The 15,126-nt window shown below is 42.3% G+C and overlaps 1 protein-coding gene across 2 annotated transcripts in view; it reads right to left on the reverse strand.

The window, feature by feature from the left end:
- LOC134535900 (homeobox protein prospero-like) overlaps positions 1–15,126 on the reverse strand; it is a 201,698-nt gene that overhangs the window by 151,926 nt on the left and 34,646 nt on the right. For both annotated transcript variants that reach the window (XM_063375271.1, XM_063375270.1), the window contains exon 2: positions 11,999–12,083. The gene's annotated coding sequence lies outside the window, so the exon portion shown is untranslated. The remainder of the gene's footprint in view (positions 1–11,998; positions 12,084–15,126) is intronic.

The following is a 15,126-nucleotide window of genomic DNA, read 5'->3' on the forward strand; positions in this document are numbered from 1 at the left end:
TATTTTACCCTATCGCGAAATGAATTCGCGAAATTTTCCGGTCTCTAATTATTATTAGTTAAATTGTTCACCGTTAATCGAGATTTTTTTTTGGAACCAGCAATGGGAAGCGAGTAGCACGAAAAGTACACCAGTATTCAACTTTCCTCGCAAGCGTGATTACATGGAGCAAGTTTGTACGCAACGACTGAATCTTTAGGACTAGTAGCTTAAAAAAAAAACTCGCCACGAATTGAGACAGGGTTTTACTCATGTCAAATGCTCATAACGTTCGATTCAACCTACTTTCACGACGATAAAATCGATTTCAAACAAAAACGGGTTGTGTGCTTGCGAAAAAAACGAAAATCGCTACATAGGGAGAAATATATTTTAGGCTAGGGTTTTTTAGAAGTTTTGAAACTTTAAGCCAGCCCTAAACCCCCAAAACAAAAGAAAATAACACTTAGAAATGCTTATATACTGTTTATCTTCGTACTTTTCCTTATTTATTCATTATCTCCAGTTTTTAATACACTCTATATGTTTTGTTTTGAGGCGATATTACAAAACGTTTCAGAATCATGCTTTAGAAGCATTTAACCTGTAAAAATTTCTGGAAGTGAGAACTTTTTAAACTTGAGAAACATCTGACATACGCGAAAACTATTTGGGCACATGGGTCGTTGTTGCATGCGGGGGGCCCCCCACAAGTCTCGACACTCGAGTAGCTTTACTATATATATACGGTGGCAGATTTCGTCTAGTACACACGGTCGTAACTTCCATTCACCGCGCGCCGCCGTGAGGTAACCTCTAAAGTAAAAACACTCCAGTTGTGATACTGCTCGTACTACCGACTTTTTTTTTTCGGCAGGAGAATTTAATGAACGCGCATAAGAAAACAAAAATAAAGAAGAAGGATTCAACCACTACGTAATCGTCACGTGTGAATAGTTTTCTTTCGTCGCGTCGTCGTCCGCGAGAAGAAAAGAAAGAAAAAAAAATTGGGAATTAAGTTTCTCCGACACGACATACCAACCTTTAGACAAACGAAAATACGTTCCTACCAACTCCTCGAAATGTACCCCGAAAAAAAAAACAGTTAAATCATCGTTTACTCCAAATCTAAATCCCTGATTTAAATCAGTGAAAAATTACTGAAAATTCTGCTAACGGGGTTTGTTTTTTGAACCAGCAAAACAGTGTATGTATTATTAAAAAAACCTAAATGAAGGTATTCATTAGAAAATTGAGTGAAGGACCACTTTTAAATCAGTAATTTTTAGACACTGAAAATAAATTGTGGAAATCCAGTAATTCAAACGGAGCCGTTTTATCAATTTTTCGATATTCGTAACTAAATTAAAGAGGAGCAGCATGACTTGTTCGCTTTCCGCTGGGTCGTGGGTTCGAATCGAAGACGCGAAGGTAGGATCGGAATGTCCGACAGCTGGCGCCCTTATCCTCTACGGGACTTAGAGGGTTTCGCGTTCGATACCCTGAGGTAAACACGCGTGTCCACAACTTCCACGTCCCATTACTAGAGAACGGAAAAATTCGCGGATTCGTTTCGCTATGTGCTAAAATGCAAATAATTGTACCTTTACGCAACATCTGCTATTGGTTCAACTGTTAACCTGGAGGACTGTGAGCCAATCATAGACCCTCGGTCAAAACAGTTATCGAATCACGAGTCTCCCGATTGAGACGCCTCACAAGTCAGCAGCCAATGAACAGGCGACGTTTGCACAAGTATGCAGGGGATCGTGGAGTCTATCCTGGCGGTCATTGAACCCGCGAATTATTCCAGTCCCTACCCATTAGGCCTGACATGCGTGATGGTCTGATGGGCAGCTAAGTCCTCTGAAAAATGAAAGCCACATGTGCGGTGTGTTTCGTTTACGCGATAGCTCGAACCTTTGGTACACGCGTTCAGAATGAATTAAGGCGTATGGTTTTAGACAACGTGATTATCTACAGAAATTTTGAATGCGATGGAACTTCTGCAATTCGATGGTGGTCGTGGAAGGAGTCATTTAGGTTGGAAAAAGGTAACCGGGGGGGGGGGGGGGGGGGCAGAGAAATTAACTTGTTTTGAAAATGTTTCGATTATAGCCCATCTCATCCTTAGATTGCAGTGTGCATTGAAATGATGGTCATTTACAGTCTCTCTTCAATGCACGATATCTGCTATTAACGCTGTTCTGGTTTCTGTGTGCTCTCTGTTGTCAGATTTACATAAAATGGCACTAACTATTTAAACACAACTTTATAATGCAAGGAAAATATTTTAAAATGTAACTGACATAATGTGGAACGAGCATAATATTCATTATTTATTAATAAGGAGTGGAGATTGAAAAACGCCATCCTGTTTTCTACTTTTTTTCCAACAATTGTTTGTATAGATAATTGAAAATGTAAAAACAATTTGCTCTGTTGATCACAGCTCATACGTTTATGGAATTCCTTACTATTTATTGAGACGGACTATTACAAATAGTTACTCTATTGTGAAATAATAATTGGTTTTTAGCAATTAATTATTTTGTTTGGTTTGAATGACTACAACTGTAATAATACTGTCAAAACTTGATGTAGGCTTTTGGACATACGCCATTGCTTAGCAATGGCGTATGTCCAAAAGCCTACATCAAGTCATGCACTCCCATTGCACAAATCTTTCAAAGATAATACTGTCAAAACACTAATTTATTGTTTTAAAAAATTAATTAATACCTAATATTAAAACTTACTGTTTTTAAAGATCTACTTTTTTTTAATGTTAACAGGCCGGGTAAAATCAATCTGGAAACAGCGGTTGCCATTTACTCTGTACTGTAATCTAAGAATGAGAGACTATATATGATGACATACCTGATTTCTATTGGATAGGTTTTGGGGTAGATGCCATGTTGAAATGCACTATGAACTTAAACCAAGTTGTTTTTTTTAGTTATTATCTGGCAAAGGTCGGCGCAGTCTTCAACATAATCATGAATTTGAAAACATCATACGAAATGGACAAAATAACCACTGCCCATACCTATATGTAACAAATAATGTAGGCAACATCGTCGTCGTTGTTACATGCTCGTCACATAATATTTCTCGAAGATGTGCCGAATTATATAGTATGCTCCAACTGCAGAGTGGAAACTAGAATTCAAATAATTTAATTATACCTTTATAGTACCAAATCCCAAAATTAAATGTTCATTTTTGATTTATCTCACACATACGTCAAAACCCACGATTACCTTCCGAACGTTGAGGGAATAGGATTTTTGTTAGCATTGATAAAATGTACGTGATAACGATTTTCCTATCAAATACGATCTCTTCAAGGAAACACTTCCGACACTCTAATATAAATATGTAAAAAAAACTTTTGCAAATCAAATTAAAATCACTTTAAAAAAATTGGTTGTCTGTAAAGTCGGCTTACGGACGATAGTTTAACGTGGCAACGTCATAACAAAACATTGATGAAATGATTGCATACTTTTATGAATAAAATTGAATCATTTTTATTTGAATAATAAAATAATAAATACTTGAATTTATACTAGTAATCATATTTTTAAAATACAAGAATAATTAACCCTTATTGCCGAAATCGTTGTTGTAATAAGCAATGAAAACCACATTAACTTTTCACTTCACTTTATAACCAGTCGACGAAACAGTTCACGTCTAAATGTAAGTTGTGTGCTGCCGCTGTCTTTCTTCTCCTCGGACGCATAGGCCAATCGAGTGGAAGAGAGATAGATGCGGCGCAAGCGTACAATGAGCGTAACGGGACACAGCGTAACGGAAAAGTGTGCGTAACGGGACACTTTCGTGCGTGCAGCCGGCGTTCATCGATTTATTGGACGTTGTCACGTCAAAATAGCTAAAACTGCTTTGTTAATAATCAGTTTAAAGAAGTTTGGATATTTTTTTTTTTTTTAAGCTAAACTCCCATGGTTATCAGTGGTTTCAACAGTTTAATTTTCAAAGTTTGAATTGTGATAACCTCTTCTAGCTTACACGCGCCACGTCATGGTTGATGGTAATCGCTAAATATTTGTCCTACCACTCGGCCACGAACGTGTTTCTCACTGGCAAACACATGATTTTACTCGTCAATGCTGAATAACGACGAAGTGGAGGCCTTAACGCGCGAAAAGGTCGCGCCAAGCACACAAATATTGCCTGAAAACGTTTCGACATTCTGAACGTTGCCGACGGGTTGGAGAAATACGATAGGCAGATCGTTTCGAATCCGTTATTTAGTATCGTGAATGAGTATAACTAACTGAATTATCTTCACTGAAATTAAAGTAGGCGTTTCTGTAAGTTACATTTCTGTTAAATTTAAACAGGGTACTGGTCACATGTCATGCAGAGAGATCTTATGTACCTATGGATAATTTAGTTTGCGTTTCTGTAAAAATGAACCCAAATGATTCATATTGTTATACTTACAAAACTCTCAACATATTTTTAAGTTCCTCAGCACCTTTTAACCGGTTGACAACAAAACACAGACTTTGAAAATCAAACGAATATCCACATTGTTACAAATTTTCACCTTAAATTTACGATAAACGATTGTTACAAATTATCCAGGGATCTTAGTAAATTTACCGTTATCTCCGTAAATTTACAGACTTTTTCGAGTTAATACTAACTATTTATTGAAAAAATTGGCGCATAATTTTATATTTATATTTTATTCAATAGTATTTTTTTTAAACAATGGTAAAGATGAAACACAAAGCATAAATGCCAGGTTAAGTATGCGAACCCAGTATTACTGAGAACACTATATTTTAGTGGTACAGTTGTTTTGAGGTAAATGTAAAAATTTACAAACATCTTTGATTTTATATGAATAGTTCTGTTCCATTTACAAATAAAATTTTCAGTGTGAAAACCTGTCGAAAAACGTAGATACAGAACAACAAATGCAAGAGAGGTATCGAGATATAATTTCAGAAATAGATTAAAAAAAACAGTAATGACGTGACAATGAAAAAAAAAAATCAAGACGGCGCGTGAGACCAAGACTTAAATGACGGATACACGACGTCGCAACCGACACTGAAGAAACATTTCTGTTGTCGCAACAATTTATTTTGTAATTATTCGTCCAGAGAAACATTTTATGGTGTGCGAAAGAAATAATTTTTTTAGTATTCTCAAAAACGACTTTTTTTAAGGATTAACGTGGTTTCTCAGTTATTAAAAGTAATTTTTTGTGACCACTGAAAAAAAATATTATTTTAACGTTACCACATCAAAATTCGGCAGTATTAATACTGCAGGCTAGCTGTCACCTGACATGTTGTGTTCCTGCATTTTCAAGTTACTCCTTTTGTTTTATTGCAATTACTAGGATATTTTACTAAACGAGATTTGTATATAAACGTTTTGTTGTTAATAATGGCTATAGATATAATCTACATATTATCTAATGTTTGTAAATTATTGGACCAATGTTCATAAATATTTGTTTTGTTTTATTTTCTGTGTACGTTATGTTTCTTCACTATGTGTTAGTTCTCAGTGTTCACAATTTGGGTAACGCATAAAATATTTCTTCTGCAGTCCCATTGTCGAAATATTTCTTAGTGAAAAACGGGAGTTATAAGCTCAGCTTTAGCAAAACGTTTTGTGACTTCCCACGAAACTTGTAGCTTATTCAGTGGAGTTGTGCTAAGGGCGGTATTCTAAGACGTTCGGATAAAGTAGCGAACGAGCACTGCCTTGTTGGGACACAACCGTGACCTGACTCACGGGCAGTGTCCAAACCGGATCACCCAACCGCTTTAATGAACGGTTCCCTGTGCGAGGCTAGAAACTGGCTTCAACGCATTCTAGCGGACGTTTCGCAACCATAGAAACAAATATTACGGCAAAAAGACATAGCAGCACCATCGCACAAAAATTGAACCGCCTTTATAATTTATGATTATTTCTTGTTACGACCATTAAAGTGTACACAATGTATGTATTCCAGGATAGTGTTGCTATCATAAAGTTTCATTTGGCACACCAACACGCTTGGTACGTCCCCAAATGATAACTATGATTATTATATACGAGTTAATCGCGCCAGACGCAGGTTATGCCGTCTGGACTAAAATGTAAGAAAAAGCGAGCTCTGTGCATGCGCGGAAATTGGGCAACAGTTAAGTCACGAATAGGACATAAAAAATTCGTTCTCTTAAAATAAGTGACTGGCCGTGTCCCGTCGTGCGCTAGGGATACGGTTAGAGTACAAGTACTGCATATTCAGCACCTTTGGCCGGCTTGCACAGTCGTGACTTGAGACGAAGTGGAGTATTCTTCCATTTGATTAACCTGCCAAGTTTTTTTCTCGGACTTGACTCACCTGACTCTGCAAGCGGCCCTTAGTGTCTTGGAATACCGGCCCAAGACATCTCCCTCGGGTTGTCTGAGCGAAGCCTTCGCACCCTCCCTCCCCTCGGGCAGGAACTCACAATGCCCTTCTCGCGACTCGCGGGGCGCACCTGGCAAACACCCCCTCACCCCCTCCCCAACTTCCACCAGAGCGCAACCCTTCCTCCCACCCCCTGGCCCCCTCGCGCCATTAGTCTGTCACCTCCCCGGGAAGGATGTTTCCTCAGACGCGAGGGTTAAGAGGAACTGTCACCTTAATTACCGCCGAGAACAAGAGACGATCTTCCACCCGCTTCCTTACTTCTTAGCCTCGAGGGGGTCGGAGTCCTCTCTCGCCGTGGAACAGCGACGCTTGTCGCCGCGACACGGACTTAAGGGGGCCTACCCATCCGGAGATATATATAGCTCTTAAGGAGGGTTCCATTTTTTTTTTTTTTTTTTTAGAAAAAAAATCAAGAATACGATACTAAGATGCATGCATTTCATAACAGATGATGGTTTTCGTGCGGATGACTCTCGAACAATTAGCATAAAAATATAAGTACATTTAATTTCGAATGAATGAATGTTTTATACCAATAGATAACAACATGTGGCGGAAATTTGACGTCCAATATCGCGATAAAACACTAATTAAATCCTTAATATAGTGAAACATCCGTGAGAGCCCACGAATTTCTTCGTTGCAGGATTTTCAAATTTTGCCATCTCAAACAAGAGGAAAAAACAAGCTACTGCGGTTGTATGCATGGTTGAAGCTTAGATGTTTTTATTCAAACAATAATAATAAAAAAGATGAATCATAAATTATTTACAAGGTGTCGTTAAAGGAAATTTACTATGCAATTTAAAACCCTCAAAATCCTCCTGCACTCTGTTCGAATGAAAATACACAATTACAGTCCCATTATCATTAATAAATTTCAAGAGTGTAAGGTCTGTCCTCGCCGGTCACAGACGGGAAGAGTCGCTGAGCGAAGGCTTGTACGTCGACCTTATCGCGCTGTCCCGAACGCCTGCCTGCGGGAAAGCGAGCCAGACACGATCTCCGAACAATTCTTGCACTTGGAAAGATTGTTTTAAACCATTTTTCTGGACGTATTGCACTGCCTGTCCTAGAGAAAAACCCTTAAAAACAGTCAAAAAAAGATTAATACACAATCACATAGAAAACTGTTTCCACCTGTGTCGTGAAATTGACTGCTGTTCTGTCATATTTTTATGAATTACTAGTTGAAGTACCCGACGTTATCTTTAAAGTCCTATTGATTGCACAATCTCGATGCACCAAGGCTACATATACGCATCATCATCAGCTTCATTTTGTGGGAAGGCAGGTAGCCCCTAGGCAAGACGTGACGGACGCACCAAACCATAGCGCGTGACAAATTCAAGGCAACGCCATCTATTGACGAAGTTCTACACTAAACTGAACTGCGTTAAATTGTTAACGCCTTTTGTTCGCTACCAGCTGCGAACTACACTAAGCGGACGGGTCTCACCAAGGATAAGGATATGAAGTTGCCAGAACTTACTAAATGACCGTGTGGTGGACATAGATAAATGATATAAACTCACTATTTGTGTGTCTATGAACTACACCCATGATTTCTATTATAAAGATTAATTTACTTCTTTTTCACTCCATTAAGGATGAAATTTCATAATTATATGCAGTCTGTGTCACTCTCCGACCCATAAACTTTCTATATGCAAAAAAAAAATTGGTGTCGATCCGTTGCTTTGTTGCTGCTACAAACAGACAAACACACTTAGCAATTTATAATATTAGTAGGGATTGCTTCCACGGAATTCTATGATGTGTGTACGCATTTAACATTTGACACCGGAGATGATTTTGGCATGTTTTCTACGTGATAGAGACCGGAAAAATTTGCGGGTTCATTTCGCGATAGGCTAAACTCCAAATTTCGTACACCTTTATGCTGAGTCAGCGATTGGACCACCGTTTATCTGAATGACTCTAAGCCAATGAAAAACCTTCAACATAAGACGCATCAAATCACAAGCATCCCAGTTGACGCGTGTCACGAGTCAGTATCCAATGAGCAGGTGCGATTTGTCCCAGTGCATAGATTATCATGGAGTCTATCCTAGAGGTCATTGAAACCGCGAATTTTTCCGGTCTCTAGTGATAGTGTAGTGATATTTTTTCGCCTGTTCTTGGGGGATGGTGATGGGGGGTGGCGGGTGGGTTCCTCTAGGACATATCGGCGCGAAACTATCAGTGGCGTGTGCGTCCGAGCTCACTCGTCAACGCGCGTCAGTCATTACGGCCGGCGGGACTGCCCTTGTGTCCTTGATGCGCGCCGCGGCCGGCCGCCTGCCGCTAATTACCTCGTTACAGATTGCCCGCCCCATCCGTCTCCCGCCGGCCGGGAGCTGGGGTAGGCGACGACGCCCCTAATCCCGCACGCGGCGGTTCCCCCCCCCCCCCCCCCCACCACCCGCCTGGCGGACACAAGGTGCTGGTCGTGAATCTCTGCTTGACGCCAGGCCGGTCAACCCCCCTTCCCTCCGGAACTGTCTTAGCCAAGACTTCACCAGGAGCTGCCGTGCCTCCTCGTCCTGCCAGACCCGCCGAAGATGTCCTCAGCTTCCACACGGGGACGCACCACAACGCCGAACGTACAATAACTAGAGTCCCGGAAATTTCGCGGATTCCTCTGGCCTCAGGATAGAATTCAAAGTCATAGGTGCGCTCGACCCATGTTTACTTTCCCATTGGTTGATTTCTTAGCGAGAACATTTTTATCCTTGTTATTATTTGGCACTACCTGATTCGCTTACTTCTCTCCTGGCTGGACATCGTTGGCTCACGGTCGTAGAGGGGCGTGTCCAGATAACTGCGGTCCAATCATGAACACAGTGCAACAGTGTGGAGGTTTGCATTCTAGCTTGCGACTAAATGAATCCGCAAAATTTCCGTGGCTCTAACAATAACGCCGAAAACCATAACGCCGAATGCCAAATTTGACTACATCGCCGACAGCTAGAAAACTGCTGTGTACCACAACGCCGAAATACATTAACCCCGGAAAATGTCATTGCAGGACTGCCACAAAGGTTAGGATAGGTAAGGTTAGCACACAAATTCATTCAGTTGTTTTTCATTTTGCTCCTGTGGGCCCTCCCCCCCCCCTTCTTTTCCCGCAGCAACATTTTTCGGCGTTACTGTATTTCGGCGTTGTGGTACACAGCAGTTTTCTAGCTGTCGGCGTTACGGTCAATTTGGCATTCGGCGTTATGGTATTTGGCGTTATTGTACGTTCGGCGTTGTGGTATTTCGGCGTTGTGGTAACGACCCCTTCTACACTTCTACACCGCATCACAGCTGGAACCTGCCCTTTCCACTCTTTTTTTGAAGTGTAAACATCCCAGCTCTCGGTATACGGCATCTGGTATGGAGTAATTCCGTTAGTGGAACGGAAGTAGTTATGTATAACCACGGTGCTGCCATCTGTGCACAAACTTTAAAAATATTAAATGATTTGTCACTTGTTAACAAGATAGAAAGTATTTTAATATAATTTCCGGTCGAAAATCATGTGTTTTTTTAAAGTCTTTTTCACTTTTATCCGAGCCGTTTCATTACGTAGTTTAACATTTCGGTCTGCTAATCAAACGATTCGACGTTCGACGTAGCTGCTCCGGCAGCGAATTCTAGCGGCGGGCGCGGAAAGTACTCGTGAATCCCGTCGATAAATGTATTTTGGAAACATAATTTGCGTGCACTTATCACGCTCGGATTTATTTTTTAAGAATCCTACATTAAATTTCGTGTCCGTGTTTCGTATTGTAAATGTATTTTCAACACGAGAACACGTACATTCACTCGTTAGCAAGGTTAAATGTTACACATCTCTGGCGAGTACTGAAATACTCGCTCTCGATTTTTTTCTTCGAGTGTATGGAACTGAATGGCGGTATTGTGAAAATGTGAAGTAAATATGTAGTGAACTAAAACTAATAAACTAATAAAAAAAATTCTCACGAGTTTATTTATTTTTTGAATAAATAAACGGATCTTACTTTACGAAAATCCCTCGTAATACAGGTTGTCCAGAAGAATTTCCCACATTTAATTGTATATTATAATAGTTTATTTACGACTATTTACAACCACTCATACATCAAATTTAAGGTAAACTAACCTAGTTTCTCTTACAAATGTTCAGTGTGTGCACCTTTGGTTATATCACACACATCCAACCTAATGTCCGATTCTACCCCAACTTAGGTTACTGATTCCGGAGTAATGGAAGCCATGGCATCTTGAATACCGTGTCTCAACTCTGGAAAAATCATTAGGCAGCAGTGGAACGATCTTTTATAAAGCCCCAAAGTAACAACATCGCATGTTATGTCAGGTGAACGTTGGAGGGCCAGCGAAAAATAGCTCTGTCGTCTCAACCATGACGACCAATCAGACGGCCAGGGACTTTCGACCTTAAACCACTCTCGTGCAACGAGATTCCAATGGGGGAGGTGCCCCATCCTGTTGCCAAATAAAGTTTAAAGTTTCTCCCTCTAATAACTGGGGGAAATTTACGTTAAGGAAACGCCATTTTGCGTGGTTGGCGCTGGTGGCGGGAAAACGACGAAGCAGTACCTACTCGCGCAGGCGCTTAACTAAAACTGTTTTGAGTTACTGAAGTATAGTTTGGCTTCTGGGTTGCAGCCGTGTCCTTGGCGAATAATTCACCGACGTTTCTGTCGCCATCATAAGTAGGTAACTGCTCCCGTGATGATGGCGACTGCAATTCGACCGAAACGTCGGTGAATTATTCGCCAAGGACACGGCTACAACCCGGAAGCCAAGCTACTTCGGACAATGGCCGTGAAAGCCTTCGAACACATTGTTTGAGTTACTCTTTTAATTGTGGCCTTGAACCAACACACTACATAGCTTACAGTTGATACTAATAAAATTTGTTACTGGGGCATTCTTTTAGAGACATACTGCGTTGTTATTTCTGATTCATTCTCACAAAGTACGCGAACTCAGTTCCGGTAGAATCACGGAGGTGACAGCCAGTTCACGAAGATCCCTGGATATAGGGTTTTGGAGGTGAGGGTGACAGCAAGCTCGCGGAGATCCCTGGATATAGGGTTTTGGAGGTGAGGGTGACAGCAAGCTCGCGGAGATCCCTGGATATAGGGTTTTGGAGGTGAGGGTGACAGCAAGCTCGCGGAGATCCCTGGATATAGGGTTTTGGAGGTGAGGGTGACAGCAAGCTCGCGGAGATCCCTGGATATAGGGTTTTGGAGGTGAGGGTGACAGCAAGCTCGCGGAGATCCCTGGATATAGGGTTTTGGAGGTGAGGGTGACAGCAAGCTCGCGGAGATCCCTGGATATAGGGTTTTGGAGGTGAGGGTGACAGCAAGCTCGCGGAGATCCCTGGATATAGGGTTTTGGAGGTGAGGGTGACAGCAAGCTCGCGGAGATCCCTGGATATAGGGTTTTGGAGGTGAGGGTGACAGCAAGCTCGCGGAGATCCCTGGATATAGGGTTTTGGAGGTGAGGGTGACAGCAAGCTCGCGGAGATCCCTGGAGGTGAGGACGGGGAGACGACGGGCTCACCTTGGTCCACAGCCCGCGGGAGACTCCAGCCCGCCTCGGCGGCCGACCCCGGGTCTCGTCCAGCAGCCCGGACAGCACGCGCCGCCTGCAACAAGGTCACCCCCGCCCCCGCTGGGCTCAGACACTGCGCGGCCAGTTTACAACTGGGACTTCCTTGCTCAGGGGACACAGCAATTTTTTTCGTTAAAGTACAGAAAATATGTTTCTCTGTGCGCCAGTGGCGTAGCCAAGATTTGTGTATGGGGGGTGTTAAGAAGCATGCCCCCCCCCCGTATTAAAGAGGGTGGTCCGGGGTCCTCCCCCGGGAAAATTAGGATTTTAAGGTGTAAAATAGTGCTATTTTAGCAGTTTTCGGTACTTAAATTTAAATATTGTAATGGTAAAATTTTTATTAATTTTAATATGAAATTTGTTTGAGTGATGAATAAGAAATTAATTAAAGATTTCGTGCTAAGTGAGGGGGGGGGGTGAACCCCTAACCCCCCCCCCCCCCCTGGCCTCGCCCCTGCTGTGCGCCCGCGACGCAGAGAATACTACAATTCACTCACCCTGAGTCTGACGCCCGAATAATCCACGTTCATGCATATTTCAACATAGGTTAGATCAGTTGCATTGATAAAATTCTCACAAAAATTCGTACTGTTTTTTTCTCTCCTTGAAGAGCAGATATTCGTCCGTCTAGGCGATCCTAACTAAAAAAAAAAAAAAAAAAAAAAAAAAAAGTTTGGCTGCGTTAGGTTAACGAGATTTAATGTAATTTAAAATCGATAAAATGAGTTAATTCTTGCAAATTATAATTATAATTATAATTTTTAGAGAAATGTTTCTAACGCAGTACAGCGAGTCGAGACGATTATTCATCATAGCGGAACGCAAAGCTGAACGCACAGGAGTGGGGCACCCGATGATGGGGAGGGAGAGTGGTAATTCTGGGCACCTAACGTTTCACTCTCGGGCAAGCGCTGCATTTTTCGTTACGTTGCTGAACAAACAGGGACACACTCGTCCTGCTGCACAGCCCGCTGGAAACACAAACACGTCCAGAACGCATCACAGCTGCACATTTGGTAGACATGGTAGCAGCCTTTTTTTTTTAGTACGTTACTGCGTACTTTATTGTCTCGTTTTATTGTTCCAGCGAGATGATGAATATTTGGTTCTGTCGTTCGAGTGGATGACTGAAATGTTGAAGTTCGTAGGAGTCCGCGTTAGGTTGTGTCTCAGGCCGAAGCACACATACGCGTAGTGATGCATAGAGACCTGTAAAATTCGCGATTTCAAATCCTTAAAGAATAGACTCCATGCTCCTCTATGCACTCGTGCCAATTTCATCTGCTGATTGGTTACCGACTCGTAACACCTGTTGACTGGAATGATCGTGATGCGCTAATTCTTCTGTTAAAAATTTTTCATTGGCCCAGAGTCGCTTCAGATAAACTGTGGCCCAGTCACTGAAGCAAAATAATGTCAAAAGTATTTGGACTCTATCCTATCGCGAAATGAATCCGCGAATTTTTCAGGTCTCTAGTGATGCATAGTGTGCTTTATTCGGGGATTGGCCAGCCATGGCAGCGGTTGGAACTGTGTTAACCAGGGCTCAGGTAAAACCCGCACAGATGCAGGGGAAAAAAAAAACCCTGGGCACAGCCATGCGGGGTGTGGGAGAGTGCAGGATCAAGAGGTTGGTTCGGACGAAGAGTTGGTCTGTGCAGAAAAGAGTCTACCGTGTGAGGGTTGAGGGGGTTACTTGGACGCTAGGCCCGCTTACGTATTTTAAATCCTAGTTTGGAATTTTTTTTTTTAATGGACCACCCACCGGTCACGCATCCATTCCCGTTCTGATCGCGAAGTTTCGTACCGAGCGGGCGATGATACTTTGATGTGTGTGCGTGTGTGTGTGTTCGGGGACCGATGAGCGGTCAGTGAATCTCAGGCTGGGCGCGACGCATTCAGCGCCGCAGTTAATTGCGCGGCTAATAGTCGTGTATCGTCGGGGTCACGGGGGGAGGGAAGGGGGAGGTCAGTGTTTGTGAGGGTGGGGGGGGGGGGGGTGTGTGTCCTACCCCACTCCCGTCCCTCCCCTCCCCTTCCCCCCCACACACATAGCCACACAGCCACAGCGCGGCGGTCCACAATCGAGACCAAAGTGGATCAGCGCCGCCACTAATCTGCGCGACGCCGCATCGCGCGTGGCGTGTGTGTACACACGCGCGCATCCCGCACGCGACTAGCTATCTATCTAGCTGTCTAGCCATCCAGCCAGCTGTCTCACACACATACACACGCACACACACAAGCGCACGAGGCCCGCGCGTCGATCACAATTCACGCCCTCGGGCTATCAACGCCGCTCGACACCACGACGGCACCCGAGTCTGGTCTGCGAACCCAGGGACGTGTCCAAACACGCTATAACACAGGGCGAGTCCGAAATTATAACGACTACCTTCAGCCGCAGGTACAGCGATAATAAAAAAAAATTGTTTGTCTACAAAGATGGTTTACGGACGATAGTTTAAAGTGACAACGTCATAACAAAACATTGATGAAATGATTGCATACTTTTATGGATAAAATTGAATCATTTTTATTGAATCATCACTATTTTGTGAAATGAAATCTACAATTTAATTGATAAATTTACTTTTATTTGCACTCATTAATTCAAATATGTTTATTACTTTAACGAAGAGATTATTTTAACTATAACTTTTATACATGTGTGCTATTTTACTTCTTCCAATCTGTGTTACTCTGTTTAGGATAGGACGATGATAGGAACAGTAGGAAACGAATGGGAGTGTTTCAAGTTTAATCGGGTGGAAGAGAGATAGATGCGGCGCAAGCGTACAATGAGCGTAACGGGACACAGCGTAACGGGGCAATGTGCGTTACGGGACACTTTTTCGTACGTGCAGCCGGTGTTCATAGATTTATTAGACGTTGTCACGTCAAAAAGTTTAAAACATTTACACAACTGATGGTTTAACAATGTGCTTCCCAAAGTCGGTGTGCGCATTTCAAGATGGGGCTGAACAATTGAAGCACCTGGATAATGTTTAATTCAACGAAATCCCACAATCACTGCAAAACGTTTTTAATTTTTTTTTCATTCAAAACAATTGCGT

This window comes from Bacillus rossius, chromosome 10 (assembly GCF_032445375.1).
Source record: "Bacillus rossius redtenbacheri isolate Brsri chromosome 10, Brsri_v3, whole genome shotgun sequence".
Classification (NCBI taxonomy): Eukaryota; Metazoa; Arthropoda; class Insecta; order Phasmatodea; family Bacillidae; genus Bacillus; species Bacillus rossius.